Source organism: Podarcis bocagei (genome assembly GCF_964188305.1).
Source record: "Podarcis bocagei genome assembly, chromosome: 4".
Lineage (NCBI taxonomy): Eukaryota > Metazoa > Chordata > Lepidosauria > Squamata > Lacertidae > Podarcis > Podarcis bocagei.
This window is the reverse complement of record NC_138128.1, coordinates 76136013-76159071: the sequence shown is the minus strand read 5'-3', so window position 1 is coordinate 76159071 and position 23059 is coordinate 76136013. Positions and strand designations below refer to the sequence as shown.

The following is a 23059-nucleotide window of genomic DNA, read 5'->3' as shown; positions in this document are numbered from 1 at the left end:
CCCTATATAATAGCAAACTCATTCTCAGTGTGGGCATCCTTCATTACCTGAAACTTCAACATCCACACACAAGAAGGAAAGCATTGCTTACTGACTGAAACCCAGAGCACTCCACACTGCAACATTTTGTTGCAGACCTCACTTGGAGTACAAAGCTGTGGCCATTGCAATGGCTTGTCTCTTCATCCTTGCTGATGAAGGGCTCTCAGCACCTGGAGGTGATTACAGACAGCTGTTGGAGGACCTCAGAAGCTGGCACATGTGAGACTGGCCAGGAAGCATGGAGTGGAGAAAGAGGGAGAAAGAACAGTGACAAGCAAGTAGCAAAGCCGGGGGGGGGGGGGATGAACCTCAGAGCAACAAAGAGTTGGTGGCGCAAAGAGAAATAGAAGGGAACTGGGAGCAAGCAGGTAAGATGGAAGTTGAGAGTTCTTAACTCAAATATGCAATTGTTATTTTGACGAAAGCTTGTCCTAAAGACTGGCCTCAGTACCTGTACTGGAAAGCGGCCAATGCAGACCACGTTCAAAAAGTAATAATCTGGTGCTGGTAATTTAGCAGAAAGCATTATTAAAAGGAAAAATATTAAGCCGGTAGACAAATAAGTCTTGCTGAAAAAGAATCAACATAGCTTCTGCAAAGGTAAAACCTGTCTCACTATCCTTAATGGATTGTTGGTCTATCTTCATATGTTCAGATATTTCTTCACCAGACACTGGCTAATGAAGACAGCTTTTAAAAAAGGGATTTGACAAATTTGTGGAGGATAGTTTTTGTCAGTGAAACCTCTGGCTTCAGAGAAGGGCCTTACCAAGTGTACCTCTGAATACCAAATGCTGGAGACAGGTGAGGGGTATTGATGCCATAACATTCTCAGCCATTGTTTGAAACATAATGCTTGTCTACATGGATGGGAACCTTTGGCCCTCCAGATGCTTTGAGCCACAGCTTGATTTTGACAAGGGTGTATCGTGTTGTTACTTTGCTAACCTTTCCCCTCTCTCCTCCTCAACGGGACTGATTAGCCGATTTGGTGCTTTAGATTTCTGATGAAAGCCTTTCAGAATTTTTTCTGCAAAGCATTTTGTTTTCCTCTGAAAAGAAATTACATCAGTTGACTTAGAAGGAGATTAATAATTCAGAGCTTTGAATAGAAAATGAAAATCAAGACAGGCAATAAGTTAGCAGTGTTCATGTTTTGCTGATCATACGAGTTTTTGTATGAAACGCTTTCTCATCAACTGACAAAAATGCTAATGCGTTGAAATATCTATATGGTACCATCAACCTTATTTCACTTAGGGAATGATGTAAGATCAATTCAATTGCGCCCTTTTGAAGAATATTGAAATTTAGCATTTGTTCTATGTAGGAAATACAAAGGTAACCTTTTTTTATCCTGTCTCTCTACCTGTGTTGTCTCTTCCATCTATGCATACATTGAGTTTGTTAATCTTTGGAGCTGTTGAATCATAGACTGAAAGTGACTTCATATATGAGGGGAACTCAGCAGAAAATCCTTGCAAACTCCTTATTAGGTCTTTGCTTCAATTCCCAGTATCTCAGGGGTTTTTTTTAATGAATACATAGCAGCTTAAGATGGCTCCCTTACTCTGTGGAGACATCCTTGCAGGTAGAATAGATGGCATTGGGCTAGATGGACTCAGAATAAGGAATTTTAATATGTTCTGTTCTGCTTGTGTGAGAAGAATAAGGCTGAATTCCGGAACATGGTTACTTGAGAGACTAACTTCTGAGTAAACCTGTTTAGGATTGTGCTGTAAGAATGATAGCAGAGCTTGGAAGAATAGCTGGCTGAGGGCCAAACTAGATAAGGTTCCGCTAAGGAGTTGGTGTGCTGGCCCAGATGTTTAGCATCTATCCATGGTGGGGATACTAGCTATGTTAAATCACAAACAAGCCTTGAGAATCAAACTTGTGTGGAGCTTTCATCTATAGGCCTAACAGGATGTTAACAATCTGATTTGCAATCACAACATATGTGGGTTAAAAAATAAAATAAAAATTAAATACCAGGTTGACAGGGGGAGATGGTTATCAGGATAGCCGCAACAAGGAGGGAGGTTTTGAGCATTTCCTCTGCATGGAAATCCCAACCATTATGTGCCAGTTAGCCTGAGGGCGGAAACCACACTGGCACCAAAGGAAGCTTTCCCCCCTTAATAGCTGTGTGGAGTAGGAATTTTGTGGAGATTGCACTGTAATACTGATAAGTCCACCTGTACCTGGCATTTGATTATGAAAACACCATTGGGGAGAGTCAACATAGTGCTTGCAGGCGCTCACTTGTGCAACGAGGGTTCGCCTTCCTCCCCTCCCACCCAGCCTCCTGTGCAGCCCCAAAATCTGATTTGTATGGTTAGGGGTTGAGATGGAGGAGAATTCTGATTCAGTTTGCATTGAAAACAATACACAGACCAAAACAACAGCCGTCTTCTGAAAGACACTTCTCTGAATTTTGCAGTGCTGTTTTCCTGCCAAGTAATCTGTAAAAAACTCTATATACTAGGGCAAAATGTGCAGAGAGATGCATATATTAGTGAAGATCACAAAACTGCACACAAACATGTTTATTAGGAGAAATTGGCACTTCTTTTGAAATGTTAAGATTTTGTTGTCTTGGATTTTTGTGTTTTGGGCACTTGAATTTTATTTCTGTGGGTTATTCTTTGTGAGATGCCTTGTGAGCTTTCTTAGTCCAAAGGCATCATATTAATTAACAGTAAAAATTAAATGTTGATGGATTTTCATGAGGATTTTTTTAAAAGATGAACCAACAGATGTGAAAATGTGGGAGAACTGAATTTAAGGCTGAGGAAAAATTAAGAAACAGGGAAAAGCCAAAATTAACAGATTTGCCTATCCCTGGTTGGGTGACCCTCTGGAACAGATATTTGGGGCAACATGGTGGGGCAGGATGGAAGAGAAGTTATAGAAATCTAACTGCATGTGCAGACTTCTATTCCACATTATTGTATGTCATCCAGTCTGACTGCTAATCACGTTTTTAACTTCATGTGATGTTAGGCATATTTTACACTTACATTTTTATATTTAAAGCTTGTTGCATGCTTTCCTTGCTGCTGCTGTTTCCACTGATGGCTGAAAGCCTGTATTATGTTGTATTGCACCCTTTAAGCTCAGTGATGGATGACATGCCAAACACGTCAAGGGCAATCAAAGTTAGTTATATACCCTCTTGAGTAGTACTGACCTGCAAGGACTCAAGTCCTCGAGCGTCAGCAAAATGTGGCAATAGTTTGTCGAAAGGAAAAAAAACAAAAACCTAGAGCCCTATTCTGAGGAACGAAACCCCCAATGTGCTGAGCAAGCTGTTTATTTCAAGCAGGTATTTCTTCTATATAAATTGTCACTTCTCCCTCCATTGCTTCAGTGTATGTGTATGTATTTTGAGTGTACCAGCTATAGATCCCTTAAGTAGCAAAGAGGCAGGATAGACCTCTGAATTTCCATAGGTGCACATATAAAAAGCTGCCTTATCAGGCTATCTAGTCTAGTGCTGACTGGCAGTGGCTCTCTAGGCCACTAATCCCATTAACCGCAGGTGCTGAGTGCATTGCATTGCTTTACCGCCTTCCTTTTTAAGAATGACTTCATGGATGCAGATGTTAAGAAAATAATCAGGTGTTGAGATACACAAAAGGCTTTTTGCTTCTACAGTAGCCAGCAACTAGCCTTGAGGCAGGGTGAGCAGCACTTGGGAAGGCGAGGTGAGGAGAGAGGAACTATACCTAATAGTGCTCTTCAGCTGCCTGCATAAGTTTGAAGGGCACCTGTTCCCTTCCATGCCAAGCTCAAGATTTTACTATTGGCAAATAAAGGCCTTAAAAACTTGGGACCAGTTGACTTGTGAGATCTCCTTAACCCACTCCACAACTTTGATCTTGACATTGGGCCTCCGCTTTCAGCACCTACTTAGAAACGTTTTTGTTTAGACAAGCCTACCCAGATTTGTGGAATGTTTACATGCATTTCATTCTGTTTTTAGCTCATTGGCGATTTAAATTATTATTTGAATGTTTTAATTAGTTGTTTTCCACTGTTTTTACTAATACTTTTATGGTTTAATTCTTTTGTTAATCTGGTTTGAGGTTTTTTTGCATACAGTGGTACTTCGGGTTAAGTACTTACCGTATTTTTCGCCCTATAAGACGCAATTTCCCCCTCCAAAAATGAAGGGGAAATGTGTGTGTGTCCTATGGGGTGAATGCAGGCTTTCGCTGAAGCCTGGAGAGTGAGAGGGGTCGGTGCGCACCGCCCCCTCTCGCTCTCCAGGCTTCAGGAAGCTCTGCACAACCCTTGGGAGACCGGCGCGACTTCGTGCCAGACTACCGAGGGCTGTGCAGAGCTGCCTGCAGTCCAAAGCCTGGGGCGTGCTGAAGAGCACGCCCCGGCTTCGCGCAGCTCTCCACAAGCCTGGGGAGACCGGTGCGACTTCCCACTGGGCTTCCTAGGCTTGCGGATAGCAGGCTGTTCTGGGGGCTGGGGTCAGGGGAAGCTCGGGCTTCCCCCGCGCCAGCCCTGTGCCTGGGGGGGGGGAATCATTTTTTTTCTTTATTCCCCCCCAAAAAAACTAGGTGCGTCCTATGGGGCGGTGCGCCCTATGGGGCGAAAAATACGGTAATTCGTTCCGGAGGTCTGTTCTTAACCTGAAACTGTTCTTAACCTGAAGCACCACTTTAGCTAATGGGGCCTCCTGCTGCCGCGCCTCTGGAGCACAATTTCTGTCCTCTTCCTGAAGCAAAGTTCTTAATCTGAAGCACTATTTCTGGGTTAGCAGAGTCTGTAACCTGAAGCGTATGTAACCTGAGGTACCACTGTATTGGGTTTCCAGATCACAAGGGAGGATTCTAAGAACATTCAGTCAAACATTCAGAAACACACATGTCAAAGTCCCCTGCAGAAGCACGGTGGTCTGAGAGAAGACTGCATGCCTGAATACATTTGGAACAAGGCCTCCATGCATCTCCTGCCCCTCTACACACTTATAACCCTCATGTATTCAGGCAAATGCATGAAGAGGGGGCTCATATGGTTTGTATGGCACACACACACACACACACACACACACACACACACACACACAACACAATAGCATTATGAGATCTCATACCCTCCAACTTCTTGAGTCCCCAAACGGGGATCTGCATCTTCCTGCCCGTGCACCTGCATGAGTCACATGACCCATGGGAGATCATGGAGCCCAAAATGTGCACTTGTGTTTTGGGGTTCTGCATCGTGGCCCTGAAAAAAAAACTTTTTGTTGGGGGGAGCACTTTTTTCAGGGCAAGATCTCCCCCCCATTTTTTTTTATTGATTTTCCACATTTATCACAAAAATGACATAACAAAACACACAACAAAGTAAAACACATTACATGCAATGAACAAAACACATAGAAAAATTGTTTCTTCAAATTCCTAATTCTCATTACATTGATAACTGACTTCCTCGAATCCCATCTAAATTTCATTATATCACCTGTATAACAGTTCTCCAAATTCATATTTCTAATGATATTAACTCATTTCATTTACTAACCTCTTATCCTTTATTAATGTTCTAATCCTTAATATTTACTACCACACATTCTTATTCTATCCCTAAGCCTATTTATTACTTCCAAGAATTTTCTATTTATCTTATATCACAATATTTAGCTAGATATTCTTTAAATTTCTTCCAATCCTCTTGTGTCTCCTCTTCCTTCTGGTCGCGGATTCTTCCAGTCAGGTTGGCCAGCTCCAAAAAATCCAACATCTTCATCTGCCATTCTTCTATTGTTGGTATTTCTTGCGATTTCCAGTTTTTGGCTAATAAAAGTCTTGCTGCCGTAGTGGCATACAAAAACAGTCTAACATCTTTTTTGGGCAATTCCAGTCCTAATATTCCAAGTAGAAAGGCCTCTGGTTTCTTAATAAATGTATTTTTCAACTTTTTTAAACTCATTATAAATCTTTTCCCAGAAGTGTTTCACTTTGGGACACGTCCACCACATATGATAAAAGGTACCTTCTTTTTCTTTACATTTCCAACATTGATTATCATTTGTATGATAGATCTTTGCTAATTTCACCGGGGTTAAGTACCATCTATACATCATTTTCATAATATTTTCTTTTAATACAGTACATCCAGTAAACTTAACCCCTTTCTTCCACAGCCTTTCCCAATCCTCCAACATTATATTGTGTCCTTTTCAGGGCAAGATCTTGGTGTGAATTGTGGCAGCCAAAATGGCCGCCATGCCCTCATGTGAGAAAACAGGATGTGCCAATTTCTCTGGGATACTTGTGGGGTATGCAATCTTACTTCAGTAAAGTGGCTCCCATGCCACTGGGGAAGCCTACGAAGGGGCCCTCTATGGAGTTCCTTGTGAACCTTTATTGGGGTAGACAACCCTTCTGTCCCTCACCTTCCCAACATTTCCGCTAACTTTCTCATAGAACTAGTGGTGGGCAATGCTGTTAATTTTGGTTTCTCTCAGAGGAGTCTTAGGCTGGATCTAGACACATCAAAGAAGAGTTTCAGTTTAAAGCATTGTAAATTTAAACGGGGAAAACAGGTTGAGAAAAGCAGGACTCCATGTCGCCATCCAGTGGCACAATGTTATATCGCACATACAATGCATATAAATTGCCTTTTCTTTACCAGTCTAGCTGAGTCTAAGTTCAGTTCTCCATATTTCCACATCAGTCCTAATGAAAATTCACCAGCATTTTCAAGCAAATTTCTCCCAAATTACACATTTTGCAAACCAGTTTTTCCTAAAGTTACTTTGTACTTTATTTTCACTTATATATGCATTTTTATGCACACTGGGCTCCAGTATATGCCTTTCTGAACACATTGCAACACTGTTCCCCATCCAAGTAAAGTTTGTAGAAATTTGAATGCTGGGTGCGTTTTTAATTCGTATATTATTTAGGAAAGTGAGAATTAGGTAGGTTCATCTTTAACTGTGAACTGAATTGAATTTCTCCCCAGTCCCTAGTTGGAATTTCAGCTTTGTTCCTCCGGGCTACCCAAGCGCCTTGTCATTTCTGTAATGATCTAAAATGGGGGGACTTTGGTACTTAACTGTGCTTGTAGAAATATACCTTGACATAAACTAAAACAAGCCCCTGTCATTTAATTTTTAACTCCATTGATTTAATGCCTAATGAGGTGGATTTAATATATTTGGCTACTGGCAACAGTATTTAAATGAAGCACATGATTTGTTAAATACTAGCAAATATGCTTCCGGCTTTAATGATAATGTATTTTTTTCACCCCTTCATTGGCAGCCCTAAGTATCAAGATGCTGTTTCCTCTATAGCTCAGCTTTTGCAAGGTCATGGTGGCAGATGTAACCAAGATATTCCAGGTTTTTATTTTAAAAACTAGAACAAGCCCAATTAATCTTCTTCTTCGATCCCTTTCAGCGGCTGATCTGTGTGGAGAACAAGGGCCAAAGGAGGAAATAATATCTGATCCTATGTGCCCATGATGGCTTCCTAGACAGTGTGGGAGAAGTCTATATGAGTGTTTAGGCATACAACTTGCTATCGCTGTCAAGCCAGGCCAGCCATGACTTCTTTTATATACCGTATTTTTTGCTCTATAGGACGCACTTTTTCCCTCCTAAAAAGCAAGGGAAAATGTGTGTGTGTCCTATGGAGCAAATGCAGGGGGGAGGCAGGCGGGGAAAGCCCCCAAGAGCCGCACACAAGCTCTGTGCGGCTTTTGCGGGCTTTTCCCCAAGAGGGAGAAGAGACTGGCTGGCCACATCAGTCCCTTCTCCCACCTTGTTGAAAATCCCACAGGAGCCACGCACCCTTTAAAGACTGCGTGGCTTCTGCAGGCTTCTGCGGAAGGTGGGGGAATTCTCCCACCTTCCAAAAAAGCCAGCAGAAGCCGCGCAGCCCCTTTAAAGAGTGTGTGGCTTCTGCAGGAGGTGGGGGAATTACCCCACCTCCCAGAAAAGCCAGCAGAAGCCGCACAGCCCCTTTAAAGAGTGTGTGGCTTCTGCAGGAGGTGGGGGAATTACCCCACCTCCCAGAAAAGCCAGCAGAAGCCGCGCAGCCCCTTTAAAGAGTGTGTGGCTTCTGCAGGAGGTGGGGGAATTACCCCACCTCCCAGAAAAGCCAGCAGAAGCCGCACAGCCCCTTTAAAGAGTGTGTGGCTTCTGCAGGAGGTGGGGGAATTACCCCACCTCCCAGAAAAGCCAGCAGAAGCCGCACAGCCCCTTTAAAGAGTGTGTGGCTTCTGCAGGAGGTGGGGGAATTACCCCACCTCGTAGAAAAGCCCGCAGGAGACGCACACACTTTAAAGAGCGCGCCGCTCTTGGGGGCTTTTCCCTGAGGAGGGACAAGGGACTGACTGGCTGTATCAGTCCCTTCTCCCTCCTTGTAGAAAAGCCTGCAGGAGCTGTGCGCTCCTTAAAGGGTGTGTGGCTCCTGTGGGCTTTGGCGGGAGATGGGGGAATTCCCCCACCTCCCGCAAAAGCAGGGAGAAGGTTTGGGAGAAGCGCACAGGCTGTGTGCTTCTGTCCGCTTCTCCCCAAACTGTGGGCTTTTGCGGGAGGTGGGGGAATTCCCCCACCTCCCGCAAAAGCAGGGTAAGGTCTGTGAGAAGCGCACAGGCTGCCTGCAGCCTGTCCGCTGCTCCTAGAGCTGGGGGGGGGGGAATCATTTTTTCCCCCTTGATTTCCCCCTCTGAAAACTAGGTGCGTCCTATGGTCGGGTGCGCCCTATGGAGCGAAGAATATGGTAGCTGTATCCATGGGGGACACTCTGTGTGGACCCCCTGACCTCAAATCTTAGATACAATTCAAATCATCACTGAAAGAATTGAGCCTGTACAGGTGACCCCACCCCCGCTGAAATGGCATTGCTGCTTTGTTACTTTTAGCATGTTACTGGAAATCACAGGAAGTGTGCACACTTACAAAACTTTCCAGCTAAATACTTACAAGATTCCAGGCCCAAGCCCTGGGAATAGTAGTTTCCTAAAATTCATAGGTTGCTGCACCTTTCCCCCTCAAATCTCCCACGATCTATATTTCCTAATTAAAAACAAAGACAAAAAGGACTCCATTAGCTTTCCTTTTACTGTGCCCCAAGGCAAAAAACTCCAACAACCCTTAAATATTGTTTTCATTTTTTAAAAAAAATCAAACTTAATGAGGGGTCTGTCACACCACAACAAAATTCCTCAAGATTCATATTCCCTTGAGAAACTTTAAGAATAGATACATAACTAAAAAAGGAGGCCAAAGCAGATTAAGCCTGCTCAGAAGCTGACTACCTTGCATGTATTATTTTGTGGTATTTATTTGCATGCCTGCTTAGGATTTCATTTTTTTAAAAAATGGGGGTGAGAGCCGATAAGAAAGTTGTCCTCCCTGCTTGATTGACACCAGGAAGAAGTAGCCTGAGGAGAAACGAAGAGCTAATCCTTTCTCCTCCCCTCTGCTGGAAAAGTGCCAGACATTGGGGCAGCTGATGCAGGCAGTGGTGGAGCCAACACTTAGATAACTGACCCAGGGACATCAGAAGAACCTCTGAGGATCCAACTCCATCCTAGCTGTGCCTATACCTCACAGCATGTGTCCAAAGCCCACCCATAAGCACAATCTCATCATGCCCACTGATGTGATGGTAGATGCATGTCTGACGCAGGCTTGGCATCAGTACCTGGCACTGTGGGGCAAATGTTGGGACCCCTAGGACCTGGATTGGCCTACTGTCACTGACACCACCCCTTAATTATTATCATTCAATTGCCTAAGAACTGTGATGAGACACGCCGGGACAGATGGCTGCAGCTGCTGTCATCATTATCCCCAATACCTTGAGGCTCTGCCCTCAATGTTCTCTACATTAGGGCAGAGTCCAGGGGTACTGGGGTTGATGAAGATGACAGCAGCTGGTGCTTCTTTTCACTGCTGAGGGAGCACTGCAAGGCTGGAGCTGCACTGAGTCCAGCATTGCCACCTGTCCCTGTTTCTGCCACCTCCACCTGTCGACATTCATCTTCTTCTAAAGCAAGTTTGGAAGGCCACAAGGGTGATGTGTGGTGCCCACCGGACGGCACCTGCCCTTATATCTCCTTAAACCTGGTATCAGCCTTAGTCTGAAGAAATGGCCCCAAGTAATCTGTGAAAAGGAAGCGCAGAGCCTTGCCAGCAATTGCTGGAGGGCTTTGTCTGGGTGATTTGAACCGGAGAACTTACTCAGGTCTGTGTTACTATTTGGAAGTAATTACAGGTTAACTATAAAATAGGTTTTTGCCGTAGATTTTACCAGCTTCTGCAGGTGAAAAAATGCAATTTCTTTTCAATGTCTTGATCTCCTACAACCTTCTATAGCACAGAAATTCAGCCCCAGGCACTGTTTTTGAGAACAAAGTTTTCTTAATTTTATTTTGTCGTCTCATCGACTGGGGGAAAACATGATTTTTCGTAAAACCTTTTCTAGGGAAAATAAAACACTGATACTGTCCTAGATCTATTATATGCATGAATGTGCACAACCTCTTTGCTACCCACAGACTCCGCCCTGCCCCCTCAAAACAATGCACAGAACCTCTTTGGACAGAACTAATTTTTTGTTGTTGAGTGTCAATAATTACTACCCCTCCCCCCAAAAAAATTAATAAATTGGCATTGTCCATATAATTTGGATGCTTCAAAAGAAAACATTAGAGATGTGGGTCTCTTCTGACCATCTCCAGTTTGCACAAAGAAAGCCTGATGACCACTGACAAAAATGTAATTGCACCTCATAGTTGACTGTTAGTCCTCTCACATTTCCAGCTCTCTCTTTTAGTTTTTTCAATGAGAAGATTAATTCCTGCAAAATATACAATTATGCACATGCACACTCAAACACTTCATTGATTAATTGCACTTAAAAATCATTATTCATCCAAGGAGCTCTGTTTTAGAGAGAAGCAAGGAACCAAGTTAGGCTCACAACACCTCTGCAAGGTAGTTTAGGTTTGTGGCTGACCCAAGTTCACACAGTGAGCTTCTTATCTGGGGGTGTTGCAGAACGTCGCAACTGTGGTATAACGAATTGAGCAGAATAGAAGGCAAGAGGCAGGGGTGCCAAATTCTGCTCTTGCAAAGGGCACCGCTGAAATTTGAAAGACCAAAGTCTACTCCTGGCTTAGCTACAATAATACTTACTCTGGTAACCTCTCAATTAGTCTATTGGAATGTGCTCTACAGGGATGCGGGTTAAACCACAGAGCCTAGGACTTGCCAATCAGAAGGCCGGCAGTTCGAATCCCCGTAACGGGGTGAGCTCCCGTTGCTCAGTCCCTGCTCCTGCCAACCTAGCAGTTCGAAAGCATGTCAAAGTACAAGTAGATAAATAGGTACCACTCCGGTGGGAAGGTAAACGGCGTTTCCGTGTGCTGCTCTGGTTCACCAGAAGTGGGTTAGTCATGCTGGCCACATGACCCGGAAGCTGTACTCCGGCTCCCTTGGCCAATAAAGCGAGATGAGCGCCACAACCTGAGTTGGTCACGACTGGACCTAATGGCCAGGGGTCCCTTTACTTTTTTAATGTGTTCTACATAGGGCTGCCCTTGAAGATAGTCTGGAAACTACAGTTAGGGGAAAATGTGATGGCAATATGGCTGTGAGTTACTTCTTGAAGGGAAAAATCTACAGGTAACTTTTGTTACGCTGTTTCTTCTGTTTTGTTTCTTAGCGCAATCCCAGTGCTAGGCCCTGTTTCACCCTTCCCCATTTTACTTTGGATATGAAGAAATCTTTCCACACAGGAAGGAAAGCTTCAGGGAGCCTGATGAGAGCATATGCTTCTTCCTCATAAGTTTTTCTGAAATGAGAGTTCTGAAAACAGTGTTTTGACTTCATTAGATGGATCCTACAGCAGGAAAATGGAAAATAAATAAATCATTAATTGTTCAGAGAAGAAAAAAAGCCACTCCATGAAAACTTCTGAAAACTTCTTTTAGACAGGTTTTCTATTAATTCTTTATGCAGCATCTGGCAACAAAGGCGCAAAACAGAAAGCCCCAAGAAATGTTATTTTTATCTATGAAACATTTTGATCTAGTTTTAGCAGAATATAAAGCCATATTTCCTAAAATGGTAATTTTTTTTTATCTCCATGGGGAAGATCATGGGAGGGAAATACTGATTATCTAGTTCAGAGCAGATATATGTTTCTGATGTATATAAATAAGTGCTGTTTCTTTGTGAAACTCTGATCCAAGGCTTCCCCCCCGCACCCTCTGAGGGCGGGGAAGAAGAATCTATATTAGAAAAAAGTATCCTAGAGAAGTATGCATGAGAAGATTAAATGGTATTTTGGACTCTACTGTATCTTTAAAAAAACAGTAGGGTATATCTGTAGACCCAAATGACACTGGCAACACTGCTGGGTAGATTCACCACCATATTTACTCAGATAATGGTAGATTGTGACATGGGAATTTGATGTGATATTATTTCTCCTAATATACTAAGTTTTGACTAATGTATACTTTGGGCATACCAGCCCAAAGCTGGGCAAAGAAATCCTTGGTATCACACTGTGCCATGTTTGCTAGGTACTCGAAGCATAAAATTGCTCACATTTGTAATGACCTGGATGCCATGGTTGATGCATTTCAGTCAGTGAAGGTGTCTAGGGCATTGTTTGGCTCTACTTTGTTGCATGATTTTCCGTTATTAAGGCCACAAGCCCCTTTGCCAAGTCTAGCCAGCCATTTGTTTGCTTCCCTCTTGCTCCCCTCTGCTCCCCCCCATCTAGCAGCAGTGCTGGCCCTCTTGGAGGTGGAGTGAAGCATCACCAGCCGATTTCTGGTAAGATCTCTTGAGATTTCACGAGATCTCACTGGAAATTGACACTGAGGCTGGCATCGCTCATTGCTGCACGTTTGGCATGAAGGGACCCTTCTATACAAAAAGAGGAGAATTGGCCCATCTGTGTTTGTTAGTTTCCCCTGTTTATACAGCATAGAAGAACAGTTCTCATGATATGGTGGGGCCTCATAATGGCGATGCTGTAACTAGTGGTGTGTCTTCGTTTCCCTATCCAGTTTGTTGTTATTTCATTTCCCATTCACTTAAATAGCTTTATTTTACTAGTTTATTCATTTTCCTATTGATATATATATATGGAAAATCCCATCGGTCTTCTGCTGCATGCACTGACTTTCCCCAGGCCATCAGACCTGCCAACTTTCAGAGAGATAAGACAAGGGTCATACATTTGATAGACAATTGAAAAGGGTCTGCTCTTAGGACATTCAGTTACTTTCAACAGGAGAACCCAGCTGCATTTATCCTGCTTATAAGTGGAATTTTTGATCCTACTGGCACGAAATCTTTAGGTGTACTTCCAAACAAAGCCCCTAGCACCAGATCTGCCAGATTTCAGATAGTTAGGACACAGGGATACCATTTTATAGGCAATTAAGGAAGGTGTACAGACTCAAGCTAAATGCTACCTGTACTAAATAGAGATTCCAGCTTTATGAATCTCACAGTGCCAGCCCTCCTGCCTTCCCCAGACAAAGAGTTCTAGCCCATTTATTCCATGCATAACAATTACCACTTTTGAAAGTGGTTAAAAACAAACGAAAGAAGGAATAATTGTTTTCCATTCTAATTCATTCAAATGAATGTGCATCCTTGTGATAAGGTTCAAAAAGTTGACCTTGTTAGTTCTGTAACACGTAAAAATGTCATACACTAAAGCATAACGGGAGCATGGACCCAGCTGTCTTTTGTCACTGTTGCAAGGCTGTTTTTGATCTTTGTGATTTGCTTTCTATTGTTTTAGCGAAGGCTCAAATGGGAATTTTTTGAAAGGATTCTAATAGATCAGCACAAGACAGAGCCAGCTATTTCCCCACTGCTTTAATGCCTCTGTGAACCGCTAAGGCTCAAAGAAACAGAAAGGGAAATTATTTTGGAGGAAAGAAAGAAAATTGCAGTGGGAATTGGGATGGCACTGGGATAAGCAACTCTTACTCTTAACTTTTGGTAATAGCTAGAATTACGCAAAACTGAAGAAACCCTCAGAGCTCAGATTTCAGTTCAAAAGGTCTCCAACTGCTCATAAAGTCTATGAATAGATGGTCTGGAGGAGGAAAAGGTAGAGGATGGGTGGCTATTTTGGCATGAAAAGACTAAAAAGCCATACCACTCAGGTCTCCAAAGATGCCTTCCAATTGATCATAAATACAGCTTGATGAAAAGAATATGAATTGTGTAATTTTTCACCAGCTCACTATGTCTACAGCCTCAGTTTAAGTGTACGGTTGTAATTTTAATTTCCATAGCTCTTGACATTATGTTGTTCTCAGGGAAAAAAAGAGATAGATGTGCACACCACATCTAAATAAATAATTGAGTACTTTAATGCAAATGCTTGCTTTGAAGCTTTGTTTTAACGCTCTTTATAAAGCTGAGCTGAAGGGAAATTTCCTTTGACATGTAGCAAGAAAGAAATAACCCTGGATGTGATTTCTCTAATGAATGCTACCAATGAGAGAACTCATAAATAATATTGTGTCCCCAAAGGCTTAGTTCAGGAGGTCTTTAAGCAAAGGAGCAATTAATTACTTTAGTGGGATTAAGCACATGTTTAAATTTAGGTATGTGTTTAAATACTTAGCAGCGCAGGGAATTTGATGAATGAAAAACGATCACTGAAATCAATGAAATTTTTGCAGGCAAGGGTTTTCATAAAATCCTAGAATTGTAGAGTTGGAAAATACCCAAAGGATCATCTAGTCCAACCCCATGCAATTCATTTCTTCAGTGAATTAAGTTTTATTAAAGATCACAACAATTTCTTGATTGCCAAACCCAGCAGTTTAAACAGTCATTGTCTGTTGATGATTCAGGGCATTGATGGAAGCATAGGAAGCTGCTTAAGACCAAGACCGGCCATTGGGACTTCTCTCTGTTGTCTATTTACTGATTGGCAGCTGCTTCCCCGGGTTTCAGACAAGGGGCATTTCCAATTCTACCTGGAGACTGAAACGGGGAACATTTGCATGCCAAGCCATACCCCCCCATTCCTCAGATGAAAATAGGGACATTTCTCACTGTCCCTCAACTGACTCTCTCCAACCCCCCATTCTTTGTCTCCCCCACACAGAGCATTTCCTGTTAGAAGAAAGACGAGTGCTGCCACCACTTTCCTGCCCAGAGCAGCCCTGCCCTCTGCCTGCTCCTCAAAGTCTGCATGTCACACGGGGCACAGCCTCTCCTCCTCACTTGCTCTCCAGCAGCCCCGATGAGCTGCCCAAGGGAGGAGGCTGGCAGCAGCGCCCATGGAGAGGCAATGAGGTGCTTCCTCACAGCTGCCGGAGCTTGGCACAAGCACCAGCTCACCCTCCTCTTTGAGCATGGTGGTACTTGTGAGGGGGAAAGGGATATTCCAGGATCAATTCAGAAGCCCGGGTGGCTTTCATAAATCTTGGACTGACCCTAGAAAATCAGGACACTTTGGAGGGTATGTTAAGCAGATGTTCTACCGCTGAGCTACAGCCCTTCCTCAAAGGTAAGCCAGGATCCAAAGAACCTCCAAGTAGTTCCATGAACACAAGGCAGCTTTAAACTTTGATTTCACAAAGAGTAGCCCCATCCGCATATGCCACATGCCAATCTGCTTTTGAATCTAAGGCAGAATGCAAAAGCAATTTGTGGTGGGGCAAGAGTGGGGGTACTATTCAAAGTCCTCCCCATCCCGCAATCTCAATATGTATGCCCAAGCTGCTAGACACACTTTGAGGATCTATTTGGAGCCCATCAAATGCTGTATCACTTCCACTATTAAAGCTAGAATTCATCCTAAGCATGAGAAGCAAAACAAAGCTTTCTGGCTTTCCAGGCAACAGTATTCTGTTTTTGTTTTGTTTTAAGTATGACAGACACTTTCAAATCAGAGAAAAGCATAAATATATCCTAAAGCGCTCTCTAATGCTGTTAGTTTCCAAGCTGTTTATTATTACTGCTTTTGTTTAAATCAGAGTAATAAAATGTAAAACCATGGATTAAATATGATTTGCAATAAGCTTGTATCAGAATTTTTTTGAAAAAAGATCTGGAAAGGTTCTGCTGAATTAACATTTAATGGCAAAATAATATAACTGCAGAGAACCTATAAAATCTCAGTAGGGTAAGTTGGAATCCATTTCTGTCCCTGAATAATCTAATATTATTTGGAAATACTTGTCCCTAGTGGGAATATTTCAATGATACTTCTTGACATATTAATAAAATGGTCTCTCTCTCTTAATTTTTTATATTTAAAATCATATATTTCTAGCAAATTTAAAAATGAATGTAAAAACAGGCATTACCCACATCATTCAAGTTGAAGAAGTACTCTGATGAAAATCTAATTAAGGATATTACTGGGAGAAAGGGGGGGAGGGAGACAACAGCCGCCAAACTGGTTCCTCTGAGATGAGGATATTAACTAGATGCAGATCTAGATGAGGGAAAGAAGAATCTATAACCCTCCTTCCTGTGTCAACCGCTTGTAGGGGGTCCACACAATCAAATGAGAAGATGGGTTGTGCTGCTGTCCACACTCAGGAGGTCACACAGCTTCCTTGCCTCCCCTGCCCCCCCCCGCCAAACATCCAGGCACTGAGTGTGGATGTCTGCAGAGGGAAAGCCTGCATGTTCCTCAGATGCTAAAACTAGTGCATTGCTGAAAATGTATTTTCACCATGCGGACCTTCCCACCACCTTGTCTCTCCCACTCACCCTACCAGGAAGCAGCCCACCTGCCAGGAAATGAGCATAGCAGCTCCTTTCCATCCGGGGAGCTACTTCTGGAGGACACCAAACAGAGGCACACGATAACCAGGCTCTCTGAATTCCCTCAGTTAAAGTCTGAGAGCAGACATTACAAAGCACCTCTCTTCCCTTTTCATATCAGGAAGCATGGGCAGCTGGGGAGGCCCCAGAACTCTGAAGAAATGTATCATAATGTTGGGAAACACCGAGGCTGATGCCTCTCCCCCAACACAGCACCGCCCGGGATGATTCATCACTCCTGTGTCCCATTGCGCTGATGTGGCCCATATCCAAGGACATGAGCACACAGTCCAAACAGAAGCTGAAGTGCGACAGCTAAGCCTAATTTATTATGTACAAAATCAAACATAACAGAGCGAAGAAAACATGGCTCCTCTCTTACTTCCTTGGGGAGAAGGGAAAAGCAAAAGCAATACAGAACGGAACAGCATATCTAAACTTCCATTCCCATGACATCCAACACTCTGGAATGTAAACACAGATGCATGACATGTAACAACCACACATCTGCAGCATGGAGGAATGAAATTTCCAACACATAGAGGGAAAACTACACAGACCACCACTGGCCACTTTGCAACAATAAGACCACACCTACCAGAATTCTAAAGTGTGGGGAAACAGGTGGGGGAAGAAAACCTCTGAGAAAACAGAGAACATGTTTTGACACAGCACCAGCTGGATCCCATCTCCCATCGCCTATATGCACTTTTGGCAGCTATGACATTGGGTTGAGCCATTAGATATCAGTTACCCTGATAAAGGGGTCCAGGAAAGGTTTGCTTTCTCTGGAATTCCAGATAGGGACCGTGGGCCATAGCAGCTTCCCAAGTGGTGGCCCTGTTGGGAATGTCCCGAGTGATGTATGTTGATGGGTAACCTGCTACTTAGGGTTGGCCCACCTTACTGATCAAGCAGCAGGTGGGTTGCTTGATATCTGATACATACCCAATGCCTTTGCCAAAACCAGCTCACATCTGTAATCGATAAAGCTGTGGCCTGTTTCAACCCAATCCTGATGTCCTATGACTTATTTTTACCCTGGACTGACCCCTGGTGGGTCACATACTTTCCGTGTCTGGGCATGCAGGCCTACCCAATAGACACCCATGCATAATGTGTGAACGTGGGGGATGGGGAACTATGCAACCTTGGGGTCAGCAATGTGGCCCTGTTGCCCCTTCAGCTCACGTGGACCCCCTTTTCACATGATTAATCTGTGAAAGAGGCTAATGTGGTATTCTAACATTACCCTTTCTATGTGAAAAATGTTAGCTTTCAACTCTCCTCTACCTTCCACATTTTCAATATCCCATAGAAAGGAAGTTGTCTGCTTCTCATTAGGTCAATATTTAATTACAATAAACAGGTTGGACTGGTTCTGGTTGCTTTTTAAATACAAAGTTAATCTATATTTCTATCCAAATGGAAATTTCCTCCATGTTGTTCAGTCAGCGGCATAGCTTAGCCTCAGTTTTTATTCCTCTTTAAGTATAGATGGAAAGCAGGGTAGCTAACGTTTAAAGAAGAGAAACAAAAGCAGAACTCTGACGCTAAGCAGACCTGATAGCTAAATCGAGCTAGATTATTGAGCTTGCAGCTGCTTCTCCCATTTTTTTTTGGGGGGGGAGGGGGTTGCCATTGGCTTCAGAGATACCAGAGTCAGTGCCAATGCAGACATGACTTTAATTGCATAGTGAGCAAATCTCTAAGAGGTCTAGTAAAGTAGAAAAGAACATATTATTTTCATCTGTCCATTGTACAACCAGCTATGCAAACACATTCTATCCCCTTTTTTGGGGTACTCTAATATCACGGCACAATGAAAATACAGATTCTATTTGTCTGACATTAACCCAGAAGTAATTGCAAGGGTGGCTGAGTTTTTATCAATAGTATCTCTTAGAGTGGTGAATGGCACTATTTAGTGGGAAGAAACTCCAATGAAAATCCTCATTATTGCATATTTTTACATGGCTGTGTATTTGTATCTATTTTAAGATTTTATATATGGATGTTTTATGATGGCCTATATTTGTAATGGGACGTGGGTGGTGCTGTGGTCTAAACTACAGAGCCTAGGGCTTGTCGATCAGAAGGTCGGCAGTTTGAATCCCCGCAACGGGGTGAGCTCCCGTTGCTTGCTCCCAGCTCCTGCCAACCTAGCAGTTTGAAAGCTCGTCAAAGTGCAAGTAGATAAATAGGTACCACTCCGGTGGGAAGGTAAACGGTGTTTCTGTGCGCTGCTCTGGTTCACCAGAAGCGGCTTAGTCATGCTGGCCACATGACCGGGAAGCTCCCTCGGCCAATAAAGCAAGATGAGCGCCGCAACCCCAGAGTCGTCCGTGACTCGACCTAACGGTCAGGGGTCCCCTTTACCCCCTATATTTGTAATGCCTAATAAAGGTTTGGAGAAGTAAGTAAGACATAGAATCAATAAATAATATCATTAAAGCAAAACAAAAACCCCAATAACACAAAACTAGCAATATAAAAGCATAAAAACAGGAATTCAGGGCAACACATGGTTCCTGCTTCACATCTGGCCAATGGAGGAACATGCTACAAGTACAGGGACAATAGTGGAAAATGCCTGTTTTGGCATCACTGTCCTATGCTTTATTTTATTTCACAACATAAATTTCATAGCATTTATATACCACTTGATTTTTCTTATAAAAAACCCCACAAACTGGTTATTATATTTTATGATATGCTGTAGAGTAGAGTACCGCAAGTATAATTTCCATTCTTTGCAGTTATGCAGTCTAGGGGAGAAAATCCATTGATGCCCAAATCACAGTTAAACCTTCTTCCCCTATGCACAACTGTCCTGATGAGAAACACCCCCACCCTGCAGCTGTAATTAAATGAAGGGGAAAAAACCACATAGCCCCAAGCTGCACATTTAACGTAATGTATAGTTTGACCCTATGACACAATACTTGTATTTTTAGGCATTACTCATCCTCCCTCTCTTGCATGCAGCTCTCCAGCTGCGGAAGGGAGTTCTCAGAGGGCTCTAATTAGCCCTCCCTCCTTAACCTCCCCACTGGCCCTCAGTTCGTGTTCTCTCTCTCTTTTTCTCTCTCTCTCTCTGCTCACAATTGCATTGTCCTGGGTGCACTACAATGTTTTTAGCTATTACCTCATGCAGAAATCTATTAGCCCACTTTTCACTTGGCACCTGGTGCACATGGGATTCTTGCAACAAGCAAAGGGCCCTGAAGATGGATAGACACCTCTGTAAGGCATGGGATAGCTTTATGCTCACTGCAGTGGCTCGGTGCTAGGAATGCGTGAGGAGTTCAATTTCTGTGAATACCGATGCAAACTGACCTGATCTGACCTCCCGGAAAATGTGTGGAGCAGAATGTAATTATCCTTTCGATTTTGTGATACGGTTCTTGGCTCAGTAATGAACCAAAATGCACTGAAATGCATGTTAAAGGATAAGATGTGGTTAGAAATGTTTACATTGAGATAAACATAAATATTTAAATGTGGGTTTGTGATGAACATGAAATTTCATGTGGATCTTTTCAAAAAAGAAAATAGGAGGAATGAACATATGGATAAAGATTGACCTGGAATAGACTACCAATCCCATCTCTATTCTGTGAATCTTCCCCTTCTTTTGTGTTTGCAAAAGGCACTGCTGTCACTTTAGTTTATTTATATAAATTGTTTTCTAGAAGTGCAACAGTTGGATGAAGCAGGATCATTTGCACGGTGCTTTAATTTTGTGTGCCTTGGCTCCTGCAAATGCTGCAATAAGTAGAGAGAGATTTCAGCAGGAGCTGATTCAAACAGTATTGATTAACGTTTGCTTTGCTGTTCTCTGAGGTATTCTAGTGATTTCCCGGAACTGGATTTAAGGATCCGGATTCAATTCCTCACTTAGCCTTGGTCAGAAAGCATAAGGGGAAGAGCTAAGCATGGTGACAAGATTTTCTGGGCCCTGTATGCTATATATCAGACATGTTCAACCAGTCAACCACGATTGACAGGTAGATCCCTGGGATGATCCAGGTCGATCACGAGTGCTCCTGGTCAATTGTGTTAATGGATAATGAATGTCACAGCTTCCCACCCCTGGTGTTTGGTCTGTTTTGCTGTCACAGCAGCAAGCACAAGTAAGTGCATCGCATTTGAGTGGAAGCGTAGGTAAAGAACCCCCCCCCCCGAAAAGCTCAATAACTCTGGGCAACCTTCCCCCGCTTCCACCCACCCACCACGCTCCCCCTCCCTCCAATGACAATGTGTAGATCACTGCCAGTTTTTTTATACTAGGAGTAGATCGCAGTCTCTTGGGAGTTGGATGTTCCTGCTATATATTGATCTCGCTTTCTGCAATCTATCAGCAATAACTTCTGCTGATGTCCATATAACAACAGCTCACCTGTGTGGAGGAGCTGCAGCAATAGCCTCCCTCCAGTGGCATCAGCAGGGCAGGGTGAGGAGTGAGATTGTGATGATTCTGCCATGGCGATGAAGTCACAAACTTCATTTGCATTTGTTAGCCATCTGCCATGCTAATGGTGGCAGTAGGCTGGGCCTAAGGTTGTCAACTTTTTATTTCAAGGAGGAGTAAGGCCAGACAAGCATGACAGAATTTGGTTATGAGGACCTGGTATCCTGTGGTTGTAACTGAATGAATTGGGAAGGGTAGGGCTAGGATAGAATTTTTCAGATCATGGCATACCCTTCAAGACTTCACAGACAAAATAGGCATACCTTTGAAACATCCCAGTTCTTGTACGGTTGGAGAGCATCCCTGGGTGTAGCTTGCTGAAGGTTCTGCCTTGCAACAGACTACCAGCAGTTCAAAAGGTATCTCTGGAACTGCATGTTATAAAGTGGCAAGCTGTGCACCGCAAGATGCCTTAGCATTCATATGTATGTGCCTGGAGGCAAAATACACACTACAATGAGATTTAACTTCTAGGGTCTCTTAGGGGGTGGGGGTGCGTGAATTCTCCTGAAGAATGACCCTTCTAGAAACTAACACCAATGTTTTCTAACATCCCCAAAGGGCAGAAATGGGGGTAGTGACCCACCAGAAATAAGAAGGGATGGAGTGTGTGAAATGCAACTGGTAGTATGGGTGGAGGTTGGTAGAAGGTGGAGTTTACTACATTTTCAGGCCCCAGTATTGGTTGGCAGACAAAATACAGTACTATAGACAGCAAAATACCAGCTGGTACTGGGGAAAGGACATAGCTCAATGGTAGAGCATCTGATAAGAGCTGTTCAACTGTGGAATGGACTTCCTCAGAAGGTTGTGTATTCTGCTTCACTGGAGGTTTTTAAGCAGAGGTGGATGACCGTCTGTCACGTACAATCTAGTTGAGATTCCTGCATTGCAGGGGATTGCACTAGATGGTCCTTGGAGTCGACCTCCAACTCTACAGTTTTGTGCTTCTAGGCATGCAGGTCCCAGATTCCATCCCCAGCATTTCCAGCTAGAGCTGGAATAGTTCCCTGTCTGAAACCCTGTCAGTCAGTAGTGCTAACTTGGATGCATCATCTGTCTGATTTGGTTGAAGGCAGTTTCTTATGATCCTACCAAGGGGATGTGCTGAGAGAGAGAAAAAGCCAATGCGACAAACATAGCTGCAGCTGGAACCAGGTGGATGCCATCCCAGCATATTATGTTGGTGCAAGCTATAAGGCATTGGCAGGCACTCATGGAGACTGGACCTGGGACAACCCTTTCCATTGTCCTTTTGGTAGTCGCTGATCAGTATCAGAGTACATGTTTTGCATGTAGTTCAACCCTCAACATATTTAATACCTGAGGCTCTGTAAGGCACTTCCAAACAAAGCAGGCAGTAGTGGGTTGCATGACCTTAAGCACTTGTATTTTTTACTAGGCTTACAAATGATACATTTAAGAGATCTCTCCATGCTCTTCAAATTTCTTACTTTTGACTGAGAAGCTACAGAAGCCCTTTGGCCACAATGGGACTATTACAGAAAAATCTGTTGAATGGTCATATTAATAAAGGATGCCTTTATCTTAAATATTAGAACCATGGACTTTATGAGTTCTTTCTTGAGAGAATATATACATGCAACCAAGGACACATGCAACCAAATGTCTTCTGCCCCTACCCCACTTTAAAGCTGGTGCAGCATGAATAATCTCGCCAATAGCAGAGGATCCATCCATGCCATCTCCAGCTACATGGCTCACTGCTAGGAGAC

The 23059-nt window shown here is 43.3% G+C and overlaps 1 long non-coding RNA gene across 1 annotated transcript; it reads right to left on the bottom strand.

Annotated features, from left to right (window-relative positions):
* Positions 1–273: 273 nt before the first annotated feature.
* LOC308585354 lies at positions 274–21297 on the bottom strand. The gene is made up of 3 exons (XR_014007318.1): positions 21252–21297; positions 8999–9091; positions 274–1094 (listed from the first exon to the last, which is right to left on the bottom strand). It is a non-coding gene; the product is annotated as an uncharacterized lncRNA (long non-coding RNA).
* Between the last annotated feature and the right edge of the window lie 1762 nt (positions 21298–23059).